The sequence below is a fragment of the Phascolarctos cinereus genome, unplaced genomic scaffold (genome assembly GCF_003287225.1).
Source record: "Phascolarctos cinereus isolate Bilbo 61053 unplaced genomic scaffold, phaCin_HiC Scaffold_4;HRSCAF=312, whole genome shotgun sequence".
NCBI lineage: Eukaryota > Metazoa > Chordata > Mammalia > Diprotodontia > Phascolarctidae > Phascolarctos > Phascolarctos cinereus.
This window is the reverse complement of record NW_027555847.1, coordinates 510,872,572-510,893,868: the sequence shown is the minus strand read 5'-3', so window position 1 is coordinate 510,893,868 and position 21,297 is coordinate 510,872,572. Positions and strand designations below refer to the sequence as shown.

The 21,297-nt window shown below is 34.5% G+C and overlaps 1 protein-coding gene across 1 annotated transcript in view; it reads left to right on the top strand.

Moving 5' to 3' along the window:
- Positions 1–21,297, top strand: part of EPB41L3 (erythrocyte membrane protein band 4.1 like 3) — a 169,752-nt gene that overhangs the window by 73,925 nt on the left and 74,530 nt on the right.

The window sequence follows — 21,297 nt, the reverse complement described above, 5'->3', positions numbered from 1 at the left end:
TTCAGATGTTTGCACAGAAAAAAAATTCACGTCAGTGAAGGGCCTGCTGACAGTTTTTGCTGGAGATACATGCAAGAAGTTATCTTGCTTTAAAGTGAATAGTGTAGTGGATTTCAGTGCAAAGATTTTGTAGTGCCATGTTAATAGGGGCATTCACAATAACAGGCAAAGAGATTGGTGTTTTGGTTGATTTTGAAAATACTTCATTTCTTATTTTTCATCTTGAATTGGATCACAATATATTTGGTCTTTTTCTTTTAAAAGAAAAAGGCAAAATAGTTTTTTGCCAATAAAATTGTTTGGAGTGGAATGGGGATGGGGGAAGAAATTCTTAGAACTACTGTCCCCTAAACGTAAATGTTCATAGACCTCGAGAATCTTTGAACGGGGATATCCTTTTGTCTTTTGAAAAACTTTTGGACAAAATGTTCAGTGGACAGTATTCTAATTATAGCAGAATTTGTCCACCTGAGTTATTTAGTAATCTTTGATAAATGTTCATGATTTTGTAACTGTTAATGCCAAAATAAATGGATAGTACCAAGGTGAAAAAATATGTCCCAGGGCTCTAAATGTTCCCATGGTAGAACATCCTTTATGACAGACTGTGAATTTGTCTGTTCTTGGGTCATAGACAGAGGGATTTAAATGCTGACTTTGTCACCAGAAAATATAGGAATGTGCAAGTTTTCTTCTATAATCTGAGCGACCATGACAATCTCTGACAAGATATAATATTGATTTCTATTTTGAAAATTTCCTGCTTTTTGGAAAAACTGTTCTTGGTCAAGGAACATTGACTATTCTCCTTGCCTAGTAGAAAGATATCTGCTATTAATTCTAAATTCATATTTGAGAGAAAATTCAAATGGAGGCATTGGAGACTACTTTGTTGTCATGGGAACATTAATTTTCTAAAGAAGAATCTATGTCATGTAGACAGAGTCAGTACAATATCCTTTGAACCACTTCTAGTATCTGTAGTATTGATCAGTTTACTATGAGGTACATACAGAAGTCTGGTACACACACATCCACACAGAGTAACACTATGCCACTAGTACATGCTGTGTTTTCTGGTATTATATTTTCATGTTCAGGTGTTATTTTGTGGTTTATCAAGTTTTATATTAGTGTTGTTTTAGGTGGTAGTGATAATGCTGTTTGAGTTCCTTTTCTTTTTAATTGCAATTTGAAAACACTTGTCATATTCTTAAATATAATTTTATTATATCTAGGTTAAAAATTATTTTTTTTAAGTTTCTTACATAGTTAAAGTCAACTGGGGAAATAAATTCATTGGACTGTTCAGAAATACATCTCTTCTATTAAGCAAGAGATATGTGGAATGCCTTTGCATGCTAAATCCCTAGCAGTAAGCAATTCAGCATTCCATTTTTCTTTACAGCACTTCTCTAAGTACAAAGTGCATAAATACATGCAAGTTTGGCACATAAAACTGAAGGAAGTTTTAATACTTGGTTTGAACTGTGCTATAGAATCTTAGATTCAGTAGGGTCTACAGAAACAAGTGGTATTGTGTAAAGATTTCCAGACTTGCAGTTGGTATCTATGGATTTTTACTCATGGCCTGTCACAAATTAACCCTGTGATCTTGACCAAGTCAGTCGAGTTTTCTGAGTCCCATTTTCATTGTCTATAAAGTGAAAGAGTTAGACTAAATAATCTCATATATCTGTTCTCATTCACAAAGACTCTGATTGGTTCGATGCTTGTAACTTAATTTTCATAGAAAGCCTAGGCTTAAATGACCATGTCACAGGTCACAAATCAGTTGCAGCAGTGGGGTAAGAACCTTTGACTTTTGACTTGCAGACCATGCATTTTCTAAAATACCCACATCACAAACAGATTTATTTGAACACAGTATCTTTCACACGTGAGTCATTTGTTTTGCTAAACATATGACTATGGCTATTGGAACCTAATCTGTTTAGCTATGAGAACAGGAGGCATTGTTGTATAATGTAAAGATCTTTGGATTGGGAGTTTGAACTTGGATTCAAATAGCTAGCCATGTACTACTTATGTGATATTGAGCAACTCATAAAATCTCTGGGGAACTCAGTTTTCCCATCTGTAAAATGAGATATGCCAGATCTATTTTAAATCCCTTCCACCTCTAAATCCATAATCCTGTGAACTGAATAATAATACAGTCAAGCCTAAACTTTCATTAGGGGTACTGTTCCTAGAAAATGACATGAAAGTAAAAAACTTAAATGTTGATACACTGAACCTATGGTAAATAGAGGGTTGTGTTCCCATGACCACCAAAAACCATAATCTTTTGTTAGAGATTGCTGAAAATACATTTTCCTACATACAATTCTTTATAACAAAACTTTAATTCTTATAATATGCCCTTTTCTTAACACAAGTAACCATAAAATAATCCATAAAATGCAGTACACAAAATAAAATTGGTAACAAGCAAAGTATTTTTTTTGCTAGTAATTTCCTAGAATTCTGTGACCTTTTGTGCTAACATCTCAATTGAAAATGCACATTGATTTCAGAAAACATTCACTTTTCATAACATGTGAAATCCACAATATTATAAATACTGTACAGCAAATAAAACTCTTAAAACTAAAACTTGTTTTTTAACCTGAATCTTACCTTCCACTGTGTCAGATAGCAGTGTGAGGGGGGTGTTCTATATACTATATTGCTGTAAACCTCTCTATCCTGGTCACCCTCTGAAAACCAAAGGAGAGATTGCTGGGGCTTTAGTCACTACTATCAGATGATGTTGAAACTATGCTATGGAATTGTAGATTCAGAAGAGTCTACAGAAACAAGTGGTATCGTGTAAAGATCTGCACACTTGCAGTTGGTATCTATGGATTTTTACCCATGGTCTGTCTCACATTTACCATGTGATCTTGACCAAGTCAGTCAAATTTTCTGACTCCCATTTTCCTTGTCTATAAAATGAAAGAATTGGACAGAATAATCTCAGATATCTGTTGTAATTCACAAAGACTTGCATTACACTGTGAAGGCATAATTGCAATGTAGAACTTGAGTTTTAAAAGCAAATGATGAAAATATGCAGTAAATGTGCAGAGAGTTCTTTACAATGGTAGGGTGAGCAAGAGCAGGGAAGTACTTAGTAGGATACCAACTGCTCCACAAATTTGTGCACATCAGTGTCTCTCATTTTTTTTTTCTCTACTATTCATAGCTGCTAATGTGAAAATGAAAATGAGATTACTAATAAAATCATGTGAATGCTTGAAGTCACAAAAGTTAAATGGTGAATGTTGAGAATTGACTGTAGTTCCCATTTATAGATCTTGCTACTTTAAGTTTGCAAAGCACTTTTCTTATGACAATCCTGGTAGTGCAAGTATTATTAACCTTATTTATAGAAGAGGAACTGTGGCTCTGAGGATAGAGTGACTTGTTTTTAATTATACAACTCATAAATGGTTGAAGTGGGATTTAAACTACAGTTTTCTTAACTTACAAGTCTAGTATATCGTACTGTTCCTTGATGACATGGAATGGTGAAAATGAAGAAGGTGGGCCACAGGAAAAATGCAGGCTCTAAAATTCTAGCCTTATTTAAGTGATAGAAGCCTATTCTCAAAACAACAACAAATACTTTTAAAAGCTGAATTGAAGAGACCTGATCCAAGTATACAGTGGGACGTGAAATAAGAATCCATTAGGACAATTCAAGTTTCCTTTTTCCTTAATAAATGTCTTCACCACTAAAAGTAAGATGAAATCCTAGAACTTAGGTAGGAATTTAGAGACAAAATATAGGAGAATTTTAAGCAATTAGGGGAAAAAAAAAGAATAGCAGGCTCTTCCATTCTTTTTGGACCACAAGATGGCAGAATACCGTATCCGTATGGGACACCCAAAGGAAGAATTCTCACTGGGTCAAAAGTGAGGTCTTTCCAAGAATAGTTCCTAAAAAAGATATTGTTTTTTTACTTATTTCTTTTCACAAGACATAAATGGTTTTCTCAGTCTTCATCACAGAATCCTGGTTTGGGTTCTACCCTACTTCTGAGATATTTTTATTTATTTTTTTATTTTTGGCACTATTTTTCTTTGTCAAAGGTTCACCTCAAAAATTTTTAATGCTCTAATCTTCGTTACTTGAAGTTTAAGGAAAAGCTAATTTGAATGGGATAGTTGTGATGGCCTAAGCATATATTTGGAAAATATGTAGCCTCTGTGTGTGTATACACAAAATAAATATGTGTGTGTGTAAAACCAGAATCAATTCTCCAATAGGTAAGTGGTCAAAGAATATGAAAAAGAATTCTTATAAAAAAATTGCCAATATTAAGAGCCATGATCAAGAAAAAATGCTCTAGAATATCCCAACAATAAGAGAAATGCAAATTAAAAAAAACATCCTAATTTATCACTTCACTCTCCCTTCATATTGGCAAAGATAACAATAAGACACACCACTGTATTGTTGGCAGAGCTGTATTACCATTTTGGAAAGCAGTTTGGAACTATGCAAATAAAATGACTAAAATGTCCATGCCCTTTGACCCAGAGATTCCATTTACTAGGCTCATACCCAAGAAGACCATTGATAAGAAGAAATCTCCATATACACCAAAATATGTATAGCACCACTTTTTGATAACAAAGAATTGGGAACAAAATCAGTTGGGGAATGGCTTAAACAAATTTTGGTACATTACTATATACCAGTATGAACTCATTCACAGTGAAGTAAGCATTACCAAGAAAACAATATGCAAATGAATACACCAATATATACAGAACAATCACAAAGAAAAAAATCAAAAGTGAATGTTATAAAAAACAAGCAGGGCTCAATAAAAGAGAAATGAGAAGACATGCTCCATCTTTTGACAGAGGTGGGAAAATGACGTATGCACATTGCATATATTTTCATATTATTTAGATGTATTGATTAGTTTAAAGTATAGTTTTCTCCCCTCAATTTATTTGTTTTTAAAAATACTTGTCTTTAAATCTGGTTTTTTTTTTTTTTTGCATGGAATGGCTCTTTGGCATGGGGAGGGAAATTATGGTCATGTAAGAAGCAAAAGACTTCAGTGAAAACTTATTTAAAACAAACCAAAACAAAGCATTGGCCTAGGAATCACAAGACTGTAGTTTAAGAACTGGCTTTATCATTTGATTTATCACCATATCTATAAAATTAGACAGATTGGGTGCTAGATAGTCTTTAAAGTTACTTCTATCTCCAAATCTCTATGAAATTGTAAGCAACAAACTACCTTAGTGCAATAACTTTCAGGAAGACTCAGACTTTTTTGCCAATAATATGAGATCTTCTAATCCGGTTTATTGAGTACATCCTGATAGAGGCTAATTTTCCAGCTACAGATACTTAAAATTACAGGCCACTTACACAGGATAATAAAATAGGAACATGGTGGGGCTTTGTTTCTTTGCTTCAGCAATCTAATTGGTGAAAGGCATAATAGCTGCACAGCTGTAGCAGAAGGTTTCCCAGTCATTTGCTTCACAAATTTGGCCATGCTGTGGAATTCTGTGTATTTTGTTTGAAAGCTATTTTTTTCACAGATAGCTAGGTGGAGCAGTGAATAGAGTGGCAAGACTGGAGTCAGGAAGACTCCATTTTCAGAAACTTACTGGTTGTGTGACCCTCAGCAAGTCATAAAACCTCTGCCTCAGATCCATAAGAGTACTACCTTTCTGGGATTGTTGTGATGATCATATGAGATTAAAATTTTTAAAAAGTGCTTAGCACGGTGCCTGGCACATAGTAGGCACTACATAAATGTATGTTTTTTTTCCTTTTCCTTTCTTTTTTTAGTTAAATTATTATTTTTGACTTAAAAACAATCTAATCCTAGAAACAAAAACAACATTATTTAAAAAAAAGACAGAAAAACAAGCATTTGACAAATGGCAGTGCACATTTACGTAAAAACAACTAAAAAGAATAGGCGGGGAAGCAGCCTCCTTTACTGTGATCAGTAGCATCTATTTGTTATTAGGAAGTAGTATTCTTTGTAGTAAAGAAACCCTGAAATTTTTTCTTGTGCAAGTAGAGAAAAAGCAGAAATATCTCCTCTCCCTGCTATTATTTTACATAGTTCTAGATAGGTTAGCTCTAGCAATAAGACACAAACCAAAAGCAGAGGTTCAAACAATTGCATAGAAGAGGGAAAACAATCTTTATTTGTAGATGGCATTGTGGTGAAGTGAAGTGAAGAAATTATTAGAGACTTTTTTTTTAAGGCAGTTGGGTTAAAGTGACTTGCCCAGGGTCACACAGCTAGTGAGTGTCAAGTGCTTAGTCTGAGGCCAGATTTGAACTCCGGTCCTCCTGACTTCAGGGCCTGTGCCCTATCCACTGGGCTACCTAGCTGCCCTGAGACTTTTAATGGTACCATCAAAGTATCAAAATACTAGGTAAAATTATCAGCATTTCTGTATAATTGTATAAAAAAATATAAAGAAATGAAAAGAAATTCTGTTCAAAAGAACTACAAAATGCATAAAATATCTTGGAGTTATCCTTCCAAGATATGTATAAGATTTTTGCTGTTCAGTGGCTTTTCAATCATGTCTGACTCTTCCTGACCCTATTTAGGAGGTTTTTTTGGCAGAGATATTGAAGTGGGTTACCATTTCCTTCTCCAGCTCATTTTACAGATGAAGAAACTGAGGCAAACAAGGTTAGGTAACTTTCCTAGAGGCATACCACTAGTAAGTATCTGAGGTCAGATTTGAAATTTGGGAAGCTAAGTCTTTCTAACACCACGCCTGCATTCTATCCACTTAACACACCTAGCTGTCCCTATATAATATTTATATAACTCTAATTATAACTCTTTACAGAAATGAAGAGGGACTTAAATAATTGGATAGTCACCTCTAATGTTTTCATTATGCCAACACAATGAAAATAACACCAACATCTAAGTTAATTTATAGATTTAGTGATGTATTTATAAATCACCTATAGAACTAGTCAAAATAATAAAATTCATTTAAAAAACAAATACAAGGAAAATGAGGGGGAAACACTATGTAAAATGAAAATGTTTTTGCATGAATCAAATTAACAAAGGTAGACATATAGAGTGGAGAAAATCATATCAGATATTGCTGATAAGTCAAATACCCATAATATCCAGGGATACCATTGCCACAGTGATAATATTAGTAGGCTTATTTCCCAAAGAGATCAAAGAAAGAAAAAAAGGATCTGTACGTACAAACCTTTTTATAGCAGTTTGTCCGTGTGTGTGTGTGTGTGTGTGTGTGTGTGTGTGTGTGTGTGTGTGTGTGTGTGTGTGTTGTGGGAGGGGATGTGTGGACTAGGTAGGGTTAGATGCCCAAAGTGCATAGAACTTTGTGATTTGTTTTAAAATATGCAGTAAAGGGATTATAAAGGCAATTACCTTGTGCTTTGTCTTGTAGGTGATTTAATTATCTGTGCAGAAAATGTGTTTCTATTTTGTCTGTTTCTTTTCATGGAATGAATGGAAAAATAAATCCCATTTGCAAATTTTCCATCTCCTGTAGGAGCTTAATTAAAATTCTTTCCATTTCCTTTTGAAGTTTTTGGTTGAGTAGCTAATAGGACAGCCATAATCCAGAAACATGGCCAGCAAAAAATGGCTGTTCTGTCCAAACCCAGTGAATTCATTCATTCATTCAGTAGATATTTATTGAGCCCCTCTTATATGCAAGCATTGCATTTTGATTCTGTGAAATTATCTGAATTTTTATTTCATACCTCTATCCTTTCATAGGTGAAATGATTCATCAGCTGAAGCAAGGTCTCTTTTTTTATAACTGAATGACTAACTCTTTATCTTGAAAAATCAGACCGATGAAGAATTTGCAAGGCTGAAGAAAATTGTAATTAACTTTATTTCCTTGTGTGATGACACTTAGGAATAACAATTGGAAGGCCTACATGCTAAGCCCTTTAAAACACCCTCTCATTTCCTTAACATCTCCAATATTAAATCTGCTGCCCAGGGGTGTAGGAATCATCTTGATCTGTATTCATTAAGGTTTTTACTAACAAACACAGACCATTTTGATGAAAATGATTGCTATAGTCTACAGGTTTTCATTTTGAAAAAGTAATTAACTTTAATATTCTGTAATTAGTGTGTATATAGCCTATTAAGCACTTTAAACTCATAGCAAAGTTGTGAATTGAAGCGTATATGTCAGGAAACACAAATGATAAGACTCTGAAGTATATTACAATGCCATTTTAAATGTTCTGAGCTTTAATTTTCAAAGCTTGAGTGACTTTTGGTCTAAAGTGCCAGGTGCTTTGTCGAGCGCTGCATCAATGCATAAATAGCTTGAATTTTCTTTTTTTTGCATTTGCCCAAATTTCCTTTGGGTGACTTAACCTGAAGTTCAGAATTAAAAATTTAATTTGTCAAAGTGTGAGTTTAAAAGATTTAGTTATTAATACTTAGCATTTCATTAGTACAACATAGGAGCAGTTTATTTTTAACTAACATTTTATGTTACATATTTGGAATGATGGTGGCTTTTTCCCGACAAGAATTTAAGCTGGGAGGTTTTTCCCAAGCAAATCATTCTAAGAGAATTTGCATGGTGTAATGGATAGAGAATCATAGATTGTTTCAGAGTGGAGAGTGGAGAGTTTCAGAGTAGATTCAGGTCCCCATCTCTGGCTTATACTACCTGTGTGATAATGGGCAAATCATAGCCTTTCAATGGCCTATCAGCTCTTGTAAGTCAAAGAAGGTATCATTCTATATTTGTACATGGAATTTTGTCTTTGGGAGCTCTGTTTAACAGTGAAGTCACATTCCCCTGTTTCTGTCCCCCGCCCCTCCGTCATCTCTGCTTGTATATATGTCTTTTTTTTCCCTTATTACATTATTAGGTCATTAATGACATGTACTAAATCACCCTCATCTTTTTATCTTCAGCTAGTACAGTGCTTTATGCATGCACACACACCCATTCTAAATCATCTATATTTGTATATATTTGCTTACTGCATTGTTAGATCATTAATGACATGTACTAAATCACACTCATCTTTATATCCCTCAGCTAGCACAGTCATATACGTGTGTGCACGTGTGCGCAGGCGTGCACACACACATTCCAAATCATCTCTATTTGTATCTTCAACTAGTACAGTGCCTTACACACACACACACACTCCTAGATTTGAATTACCCACCACTTACCTAGAAAGTAATGAATCAACAGGCATTTATTAATCACCTCCTATATGCCTGAAAGTCACTCAGTAGGTATTTATTAATGCCTACTATGTGTTAGGCATTGTGCTAAGCACCAAGGATACAAAAGAGACAGAAGACAGTTGCTGCCCTAAGGAACTCACAATCTAATGGGAGAGATAGCAAGCCAACTAACAGATACAAACTATATATAGGAAAAATAGGAAGTAATTATAAGAGGAAAGGTATTAGAATTGAGAAGGCTTGGGAAAGGCATCCCACTAATTCTTATTGCCAGGAGCTGTGTGAGGGTTTGGGGATTTCAAGAGAAAAATGAAATCATATCTACCCTCAATGAATTTATAGTCTGTCCAAGGAAATAAGATGCACATATATGAGTAAATACAAAGAGTATACAAGGAAAATGCAAAGTAATTTTAGGCAGATGGATGCTAGTAGCTGAGTGAGATAAATCAATACATATACATTAAGAAGCTACTACACGCCCTGCTATGCCCTGGAAATGCAAGCAGGAAGAATGAAACAATGCCATTTTGCAAGGAAATAGGGAATGGCATCATGCATGCAATAGTACATGAGCTTTGAAGGGACTAGGGATTTTAGGTGAGAGAAAATCTGTTCAAGGGCTAAGACAAGAAATCAAGGTAAATTGTCAGGATACAGGAACAGAAAGTAGGCCAATTTAGATGGAATATAGAGTTTGTGAACAAAAGTGACATGTAATGTGCCTGAAAATGTGGGCCAGGATCAAATAATGTAGGAATTTAAACTTAAAACAAAGGAATTTATATTTGATTGTATAGGCAAAAGGGAAACAATTAGCTTTTTGGAGCCAGGGAGTGATGTGGTCGGATCTGTGCTTTAGGAATATCACTTTGATGGCTCTGTGCAGGTTTGGAGAGAGGCAAGAAACCAATCAAGAGGCTATTTTGACAGTCATGGTGAGAGGAGATCATGATGGCAGCAAACCAGTTAAAAAAAAAAACCAACATTATCTCCTTTTTTGATAAAGCATAAGCTGATTTATTATGAATATGGATATTAAAAAAATGGATGTCAAAGAATTCACTTCAGTTGTTTTTCAGTTGTGCCTGACTCTTCATCACCCCACTGGGGTTTTCTTGGTAAAGATACTGGAGCAGTTTGCTATTTCCTTCTCCGGTTCATTTTACAAATGAGGAAACTGAGGCAGAGTAAAGTGACTTGTCCAGGGTCACACAACTAGTAAGTGTCTTAGGCCAGATTTGAACTTGGAACAATCAATCTTCCTGACTCCTGGCCAGGTACTCTATCCAATGTGTCACCTCCCTGACCCTTTAAAAGAATTATTGAGCTTTATATATGCATATCTCTGTCATGAAAGAGGTATATTATAAATTCTTATTAACCACATGACAGTCTTGATTTTGGCATACAAAATAACAAAAGTCAACAAGCATAAAGCATAGCACAGTGCCAAGTTTGCACCAGTTTGCAACCAGACTACTTCGTGGGGTTGGGAAAAGTGGTGATTAATTATGTTTGTCAAGTCAGCAAGCTTTTATTAGGTGCCTACTGTGTGCCTGATTATACTGTACTAAGAGCAGTCTTTTTGTTTTTAAATGTGTTATTTCAGGACAAAAGATAACCTCTGCTATCTCGTTTGACAAAACAAAACAGAAAAGCAAAAACATCCGAATAAAATTTCTGTATATAGCTAAATATACAACACTTTGTTTTAATAGTTGCCCTCTTCCCTGCCACGAGGAGATAAGCATGCTTCATTATCTCTTTACCAGGATCTTCACTGGTGTTTCTGTTGCTCAGTGTTGGATTCCCTCCAAGTGATCTATTCGTTGATGTTGTTATAGTCATTCTGTGTATTGATCTTTTAGTTTTCGTGATTTCACAATACATAAATATTTCATGTCTTCTTATGTTTCTCTGAATTCTTCATATTTATAATTTCTCACATCATAATATTTCCTTCATATCTCTTAGTTTTTGCAGCCATTCCCCAGTCGATAGGCATCTACTTAGCGTCCAGTTCTTTGCTACAACAAAGAGTGCTACCATATATTTTATATAGTTGAAACTTGGTTCTTGTTTGTTATGATATGTTATATGTTTAATGCGAACAGTTTATATACCTTATCATATTTCCAGATTAATATCTAGAATGGGTAGATCAATTCCTAGCCTATTAATAGCATTCCTCTTTTCCCATAGTCTCTTCAGCCTGCATTTCTTATCATCTTTGCCAATTTGCATGATGTGAGGGTTTTATGTTTTATACTCATTATCTCACTTTCTATTTCTCTTTCACTGTTTCTCTGTCTCTCTGTCTCTCTCTCTCTCTCTGTCACACACACACACACACACACAGAGCTGGAAGGGACTTCAGAGGCTATCTAAAAGCAACTCTCTCATCTTATAAACAAGGAAATTTAAAGTACAGGGAGGTTAACTGGCTTGCCTAAATGATTTCTAAAATTGTTTTAATTTAGAATTATCGTGCTATTAATATTTTGAAATATGTTTTTATGTGGTCATTCATAGTAAGCAATTCTAATTCAGTTATAATTAGAATCATAGAAACTGAAAATTAAAATACTGTCCATCAGAAGTCAATTTACTGTAGCCTATAATAGAATCAAAATGTCCTATAATATTCCTGAAGAGTTGGCAACCAGCCTTTATTTGGAAACCTCCTATAATGAGGAAATCACAGCACAATAATATTTGGTGAATATAATATTTATTTGTGTTCATGTCTTATCCTTCTACTAGATTACTAGTTTAGAGGTGGGCAAGGCACAACACAGAAAACTCTAATATATAACTGATATTGTGGAGTGATTTCCCCATTCTGGAAGTCTTCAAGAAGAGGCTGAATACCGAGAAATTTGATTCAAAGAATTTTTTTCCAGTTGAGCACTTCCCTTTTAATCATAGTTGCATTGATTTTTCTTTATGCAGATTTTTTTTTCAATTTCATATACTTTTTTTTTTAAACTTTGGTGACTGCTTATGCCCCTTTCTTCATTGAGAATTCTTCTCCTGGCCATATGTGTAAAAATCACCCCTTCTACTTCTCATCTAATTTTTTTTATGGTGGTTCTTCCCCAAATAAGTTAGGTTTTTGAAATATATTGCTGAACGCTATGTGCCAGGCACTCTAAACTCTTTACAATTATTATCTCATTTAACCCTAACAACAATTCTGAGAGGTAGATGCTACTAACAACAATTCTGAGAGGTAGGTGCTACTATTGTCCTTATTTTATAGATGAGGAAACTGAAGCAAACAGAGGTTAAATGACTTGCTCAAGGTCATATAGGTAGTAAGCGTATGAGGCTGGATTTGAACTCAGACTTCTCAACGCCAGGCTTGGCACTCTGCCTGATGAGCCACCTAGCTACCTTTTATTTTTTAACTAGTACTAAATACTTTTGATTGAAGCCTTGTGGTATAATTTGAAGTCTGAGTACTAATCTTCTTCCAGTCTTACTTTTTTCATTATTTCTCTTCAGATTCTAGGTCTTTTGTACCTCTAAATAATGTTTTTTCTCTCTCTAAACTGGAACATTTTCAGAAGAACATGAAGAGTATTATGAGATGTGGCCTATGATTCTCAATTGATAAACTTCAAAATTTTAGCCTGGAGATGAAAAAATTAAGGGAAATATGATAGCTGTCTTCAGTTATTTGAGAAGCAGTTATATGAAGAAGGGAATTATATTTGTTCAGATCAGCACCCAAAACTAGGAATAATCTCCCTTGTAGCTTCAAATTCATGACTATGACAAAATTACAAAGAGGGAGGTTTAAGATCAGTACAGAAAAACTTCAACAGTTTGAGCCATCCCTATGAGGAATAGGTTTTCTCAGATGTTGTGATACAATGCAATACAATACAACACAACACAATGCAGTGTAATATAGTAATCACATTCTCAACACTTAGCACAGTGCCTGGATTGATTGATTGATCAGTCCAGCAAATATTTATTACTTAACTGTTGTGTGCAAAGAGAAAATATAGAGTTCTGGTAAGATATGTTTCCTGCCTTCTCAAATTACAGTCTTGCAGAGGAATGTGGCACAAACACAGAATGCTGCCTTTGGTTATTATTGTTGTTATTGTTATAAAATTAAAGCTCCAACTTGTCAATGCCCTTCCTAAAGTGTGGTTTCCCAGACCAAGTGCATTTAGTCTGACCAGAAGAGAATTCTCAGTGACTTCATTGTGAAGGTGGGCATGGGAAAGGATGGTGAAAAATATATTGGAAAATAGGCTTTTCATATTTTCAGAAGCCACAGGTGACTCTATCATAATACTTTCTTCTCGAAGGAGGTTAAAGGATGGTAGACATGATGTGCGCTCAACTATATCATATACACAAAAAAATGAAACTGATTTATGCTAATAGGAAATGACTGATCACTGCCCAGTCAGAACATCAGGCCCTTGGAGCAAAGGTCAAAATTAACATCAAATTAATAAAAGGGGTAAATATGAGAAAAATTCTTCATATTATGAAAAATTGTTGTAGTTTCAAATTGACCTTTTCTGATGCACAGCATTCATCATAGTTGAAAAGGTCAAAAAGAGGCCACAAAACTGCCTTAACCAGAAAATAACTCGATCTTCTTGCTGAGCTGAGAGACGTGACTGCAGAAGCAAGGCTAGGTCGAAATATAGACTCATTTGTAAAGCTTAACTAAGGAGGATGCTGGAAGATGACAAGCAATATCAACCTTCAAAATAATGGAAAGCAATGGAAAGGATATCAAGCCTATAGAAAGTTTGGAGGAGGACCTACTTGAACTGTATCAATTTGAGAGCATTCACAGAGGAAATTTGCAGGAGGCTAGCAGATAGATGGAAAATAGAATATTTTTCTCATTTGGACACTATTACCTCAATCTCTAATAAGCTATTAAAGTTGAAATGGTGCTTAAGACTATACAGCTGATCTCTGTGCCAAGGGCACTCCCAGGAAATCTTTGCTAGAGCTGATTCTCTCTCATATCAGGATCCTCCCTTTCTCTTCTATCAAACTGTTCCTTAATATTACTAAGTTTGGTACAACCACAAGCTCTGACTAGACAGAGATATCCTCAATATTAACGATGGGTTTTGATTGGATAGAATTTTTTCTAATATGTCATATTTTATTTCATAAAACAATTTGGAGACCACAGAAAAATGGAAAAGCCTCCCACATGAATCAGATAACAGTAATTCAAATACTATACTAAATTGAGCTTTTAGGGATCAAGTAGATGTCTTTATACGGTAGACATAGAAATGAGACCAGTGTACATGCATCTATGGAAAGTACGTATGAACAGGAACAGTGCCTATAGACCTACCTGGTCCTGCTCTTCTGGGCTGTTTCTTTTTACTTGGTAATAGCGAGTTTAAAAAAAAAAGTCAAAAAGCAGTAGTATTGGGAAACTTTTGTTATATTGAGATATGGGTTGTATGTAGTTGCAGGGGAATTTGATAGGGTAGTATTTAAAACTTCCAAACAGAGTCATAGCAAAATATTTCTAGAGGATTACAAAAGCGATCTTGACTTTGCCCTAGTCTACATGTTGACTAGTTCAATTTCTTGTTAATTCATCATTTATCTGTCTTAACATTTTCTAAGTTTTTACTCTATGTAGGGGAGCCTGGTAGGACCAGGTTGCTGTCCTAGATCAACTTAAAAGGGCATTCATATGCAGAGAATAATTAGCTATAAAATTGGTTTAGCTTCCAAACTTGCTATGTCTTAGCTCTCTTCAGGAGAGCAGACTGGTGTAGGCTTTTTATTTTTTCCCTTAAAGGATCTGAAGAGGTGCTCTTTTAGTTTGAAATCATTTTTTTTTCCTATCTCATGTCAGGAAATATCAGATATTTATGGTTTGGAACTCTGTGTCTCAAGGTTTTTTTTTTTAATTGCTTATTACCATTCAGGTTAGATTGCTATTGGGTTTTTTTTGTGGTTTTTTGTTTTTTGGGTTTTTTGTAGGAAAAGAAGGGAGAAATTTCTCAATGTTTTCGGTACGGCCCTGTTTATATAGTTTGGATCTAAAAATAAAATATGCAAATAGAGAAGGAAAAAGCATTTACATATATTGAAGTATTTCTGTGTTTAAAATGGTATGGACTGAAATAATATAGATGTTGGTAGATACATGTTGGTAGATTAGAGCCTGTATTTGCAAAGTCTGCCCTAGGCCTAAGATTATTATTTGGCTGACAGAGTTGTTAGGAGAAAGGCTATTTATCATTCCTCTGAGTTGTTTAATTTTTCTTTATTAACTTATTTTTTCCAAAAGCAAACACTTGATTTATGTGTTAGGAATTCTTATCAACTAAATATATCTCAAAAGCAGCTTGGTGGTTCAGTGGATAGAATGCTGGGGCTGGAGTCAGTAAGACCTGAGTTCAGAGCCAGCCTTAGACACTAGCTGAGTGACTGTGGACAAGTCACTTGATCCTGTTTGCCTCAGTTTCCTCATCTGTAAAATAAGTTGGAGGACATAGCAAACCATCCCAGTATCTTTGCCAAGAAAAGGCCAAATGGGGTCACAAAGAGTTGGACACGACTGAAAAACAACTGAACAGCAAAAAATATATCTGATATTGTTAAATGATTAGGTTTATTATAAGTCTGGTCAGTTATCTTCCAAGTCATTAATTGTCTTTAGCTATGGATGACATTTGTCCTGCCACTTTGCATTGGTATTCCTTGGAGCTTTCGGGGTTCTGGTGTCAAGCAGAATGGCTGTATTAATGTTTCTTTTATTTATGTCTAGGTCCACTCAACTAGGGAACCAAGGAGTGGAGTTCCAGTGTTGCAGAATTCCATACCCCCTTAATTAGGGTGGGGGTTGGGGGAAAGAAAATCACACCCACAATTTTTGTTGTTGCATATTTTCTGCAAATATTCTCACAAGCTGAATCTTTATATTTCTCTGATAATGATGAATAGGACCAGTCTTAGAAATCAGAGTACGATAGTATCAAAGTACATGAATAAACATGAACAAAGTAAAAAGAATGTGAGATGAGTCACAGTTAAAGAAAATGAAACTTTTATAAATTACATACAATTACACTTTGGTAGAGCATCAGATTGTTACTTGTCTTTTTCCATTAGTAATCAGATGTTTTATATTTGGTTTCGAAATCAGAAAAGGTTAGATGTCATTTAGTTTATATTAAGTCTTTAGAATCTTTCCTTTTATACTTACAAGATAGCAGATAAAGAAGAAAACAAATGTTTATTGAACACCTATTATGTGCCAGGCACTCTGCTAAATGCTTACAAATATCTCATTTGATCCTCAGAACAATCCTGGAAGGTGGTAGAGGTTACTCTTTTACGGTTGAGGAAACTAAGGCAAAAATAGATTATGTGACTTGCCCAGGGTCACATAGTTATTAAGTGCTTAAGGTTGGGTTTGCACTGAGGTCCTCCTTACCCCAGGCCCAGAGTTCTATCCATCTCGCTCCTTAGCTCCTTCTGCCAAACTCCTTAAGATAAGGCTTTACATAGTTGTAATTTTAGTTCTCTCAAAAGCTGTTAAGCCATAATTTTGATATCCCATGGAGAGAGAAGAACATTTAAATCTGCTTTGGTCATTTTTAGTTTCTTTCTAAAGCAGAGTCAGGATCTTTTTTCATTCTTTGATTTGTCTAGTTTATTCAATTAATTTGAATTTATTTGGAAATTAACCTGAATGTACTCTTTACTACATGAAGATGATGATGCTCATTCAGAAGAACATATTCATTGATTTGTTTTATTGAAAAAAAGATGAATTTGGCTATTGTATAATATTAGATAATAGTATGTTATTATATTATATGATTTATGCTATATTTATTGTACAAAGTATATTATTATTCTATTTATACCATACTATTATGCTATTACATATTATACTATTATGCTATACTATTTATACTAGGTTTATTGCATAATGTATAATATGTTATTATGTAATTATATTATACTATATTATACTGTTTATACTAGATTTATTGTATAATAATATACTATACTATTATGCCAGCATATTATAAATTATATTATATTATTATACTATATTTATTATGTAATATTGTATAATAGTATAATTATATTTCTTTGTTAAAGCCATTCTTCCATTAATACTATTTAAGTTAAAAACCATCCCTTCAAAATTGGAAATTTTTATCTTTTTTTTTTTAAACTGAGGGTTATACTTAGAAAGATGAAGTTTTGATGTCATGACCATGTTTGAGGGTAAGGTGGTTCATCTGTATTAGATCTTATGTAGTTTATAAGTGAGAAATTGTCCAAAATAGTACTTCAGGAATATGAAAACAGTTTATAGCAAATGTGCCTGCTGGTAGCAAGAGATAGAAGTCTGCTGAAACCATCCTTATGCCTACTGAGTGACATCATACATTGCCCAAGCTTGTGTAAAATACCTTGACTATCTTGTTTTTGCATAAAGATTCTACTTGGAGTTTGAGCTTCTTTCCCAATGAACATTTTTTTAATCTCCTTAAAGAAAGTTTGAGGTTTTTAAAATAGATTGTAAACAGATTCTACTAGATTCTGTAAAATAAAATCTTTTGTGATTTTATGATGCCCCATTTAAAGTTACTATAAAATGAATCATTCTTTACAGTAGTGTTCTTTTCTAGGAAACCTTAAAGGCATATATCAACACATTTTTAATATTTTTTGACATTGTGCTATTATTTATTTCTTGGTTTGAAAACTTCAAGATGTATTTATAAAAACTAGAAAGAAGAAAAATCAAGACATATTACTGACATTTAGGACTGTGGCGGTAGAAGGTCTAATACTAAGTAAAATGTGTCTTATTGTGTAAATTATATACTTTGGGAGTGCTTTGAGCCACCAAGGTCCTAGTTAATAAATTATCATTCAGTTATGCCATCCATTAAATCCTATTACATTATGATGAGCTGACTTCACGATACTTTTGTTATTGTGCTCTAATTTTGGTGTATAAAACATTAAGAATAAATGAACCATTGATTAATTATGGTTTGGCAATTTTTTTCCCCCAATACAGAAATGTTATCCTGTTTGTTGTAAGGGCATTTGGCCTGTTAATGGTTCTCTATGGTCTAGGTAGGGAGCATGCATACCCAAAATGTTTGGGAGGTTTAGTTTGGATATAAATTGTTTGAATAAGACAATATTTTTCAGATATGCATGTCATTTAAAAATTAAGACAGTTCTTCCCTTACCTATCCATTTTAATGTTTTTGCCTTGAAATTTTTTTTTTGAAACTTTTCATATTAGTAATTCATATCAGGTACTCATTTAGAAAAGGTGGACAGTTTGGTTAAAGCAGAAAGGAAGTTATTTGCTTTGAATGTAAAAAAAAATAAGCTGTAGGTTCTTGATCATCAGACAATTTTATTTAGATAATTTTTGTTTCACGAGTAGTTATAAATCAGTTGTCTATATTGAGAAAAATGAGCCTGGAAAGACAGCCCATTTCTGACAATAGAAAAATTGAGGAGAGGCAGAAAATTCAGCAAAGGTACTATTGCTATCTTGTCAGAAATCAGTGGGAGTTTTACAAGCCTAGATATGTTCTGAAAAAATTATACATACACCATTTCTGGCTTTCTAGTACTTGTCAAATAAAATGTGAGTCAGCTCAGGGCTATGGTAAATAGTGAAGTAGCATGCTTCTGTTAAGATAAAACTCATAGTTTTATGTCTTATGGAGCATTGCAGAATGGGTCAAGGAGAAGTTCCCTTTATGGGCTGACAATTCTTCTATGCTTTTACTTATCTGATTTTATGCTCTGCCATATACAAAGAAGCACCCTTATTAACAAAGTCCAGTGTAACACAATTTGTTTTTTAATGGCTTAAAAAAACCAAACATCCCACAGGTCACTATATTATCTCTTATGCACTAGCAGATAAATGTGTGGGTTTTTGTGTAGAGCTGTTCAGTCGTGTCAAATTCTTCGTGACCCCATTTGGGGTTTTCTTGGCAAAGATATGGCAGTGATTTGCTCTTTTGTTCTCCAGCTCATTTTACAGATAAGTGTCTGAGGCAAACAGGGTTAAGTCACTTACCCAGGGTTACAAAGCTAGTAAGTGTCTGAGACCAAATTTGAGCTCAGGAAAATGAGTCTTACTGATTTCAAGCCCAGTGCTCTATTCACTGTGCCAGCTAGCTGCCCTGTGTAGAATATTTTCCTCTGTTACCAAATATAAGGTTCTACAGTCTGAGAATATTTAGTCAAATTTCGTTTAAGAAAATAGAAACAGAAGGAAGGAAGAAATAGAGATTTATCCAAGAAGAAATCTCTTATTATATAGACCTTTCTTCCCACCCCACTTACAATAATTTGACGGTGCTTAATTGGTAGGACCTTATTTTGTAATTCCTTCTTCTCCCTTTCTCCAGCAGTAATGTGACTTGTAACTAAACTGTTTTATAGAGAACCTTGGTTGAAAATCAGTTCTGGGCAGTAGGAATCCCTTAAAGCCCTCTATATTTTAGAGATGACTGAAAATAAGTGAGTCTGAAGGCAAAATTAAGCATTGAAACGTGTCATTAAAGTCAACAGAGATAAATAATAGTTGGTTCAGTGTTCTACATGTAGATAAATAGGTATTCAGTAGATGTTTGATGATATGTATTCTACCTAATGATATCAAGCTGGTAACATTAGATAGAATAAATACACTTTCATTAGAATATTGTTAAGGGACACTGTGTTTTCTAAGTTCACACATTATCTTTTACTAAGTACTATTCAGCACTATTCTTTTTTATTTTATTTCATTTTTGGCTAGGCAGTGGGGTGAAGTGACTTCTGCAGGGTCACGGGGCTAGTAAGTGTCAAGTGTCTGAGGCCGGATTTGAACTCAGGTCCTCCTGATTCCAGGGTCAGTGTTCTATCCACTGTGCCACCTAGCTGCCCCATGTTCAGCACTGTTCATAAAAGGTACACGCTATAGATGGTATCACAGGAACATCGTCAGATGTGTGTACAAACACACATGCACACAGGTATTTGAAGTACCCAAGGCATTAGAAACAGATACAGAAACTAAGGTGCTCCCTAGGGTGGATCATAATGCCCTGCTCAAGATATATAGATGGAGACAGAATTCAGAATTCATTTTCACTATTTGCTTTGGTTACCCATTTAAATTCCTTGCTTGTTCTCTCATTTTGCATCTTTACTTCAATTTTCTGTAGTTGATTATGTAATAGAACTCTAATTATCTAAATGGAATGGAACCCAAGAAATGTTAAAAATTAGTTTATGGAAGTATAACCAATGTGTGGTATGCCCCCTGCACTCTTTTGGGAAGCTCAAGGTGAATGCTGTGAATAGGTTTTGCATTAATATGTCTTATATTTGAAGTCTTAAAAGCACTGTTAGCATAAAATTAAGTCTGAAAGAGCAACTGCCTCCAGAGAATTGTTTTTAGTTTTAAAAAACAGAATTCAGATAATCATCTGCTGTACTGACACTAAACAAATCCGTTAAGAATAATAATAGGGCCGTATTTTTGAAGTGGAGAAGAGGGTAACAACCTGCCTTATTCCCCTTTCTACAAGTATCCCTCTTCCTATCCTTTCATCTCCTTTCTCATCTCCTGTCCCCCCTCCCCTAAGAGAGGGAACACGGAAAAATCTAGAATTGCCTTCCAAATCTTGCTTTTCTTCTCCATCAAAACTGGAGTGGGCACCTGCCTGATCTTCCCTTTCTATTTCCTCTTCTCAAAGCTGGGTTAGATGACCTGTTAGATAAACTATGGGATATTTGTTGTTGTTTATCCTTGAAGAGGTTTTTGTAGTTTGGCATGAGACTTAAATCATGACACTTTTGTTTGCTGACAAGAAAGTCAGTCACCTAAAGGGTTTTTTTCTTCCTTTCATTTTCTCTGTTATATTGAATAAGATGATTATTGGTGGTATATAGATAGTTATATATCTGGTGAACTTGAACTCTGACTTCCTGCTGCTTCATCTGTCAGAAGTGTCCTACTTTGTTAGAGTTGCCTAGTGATTGT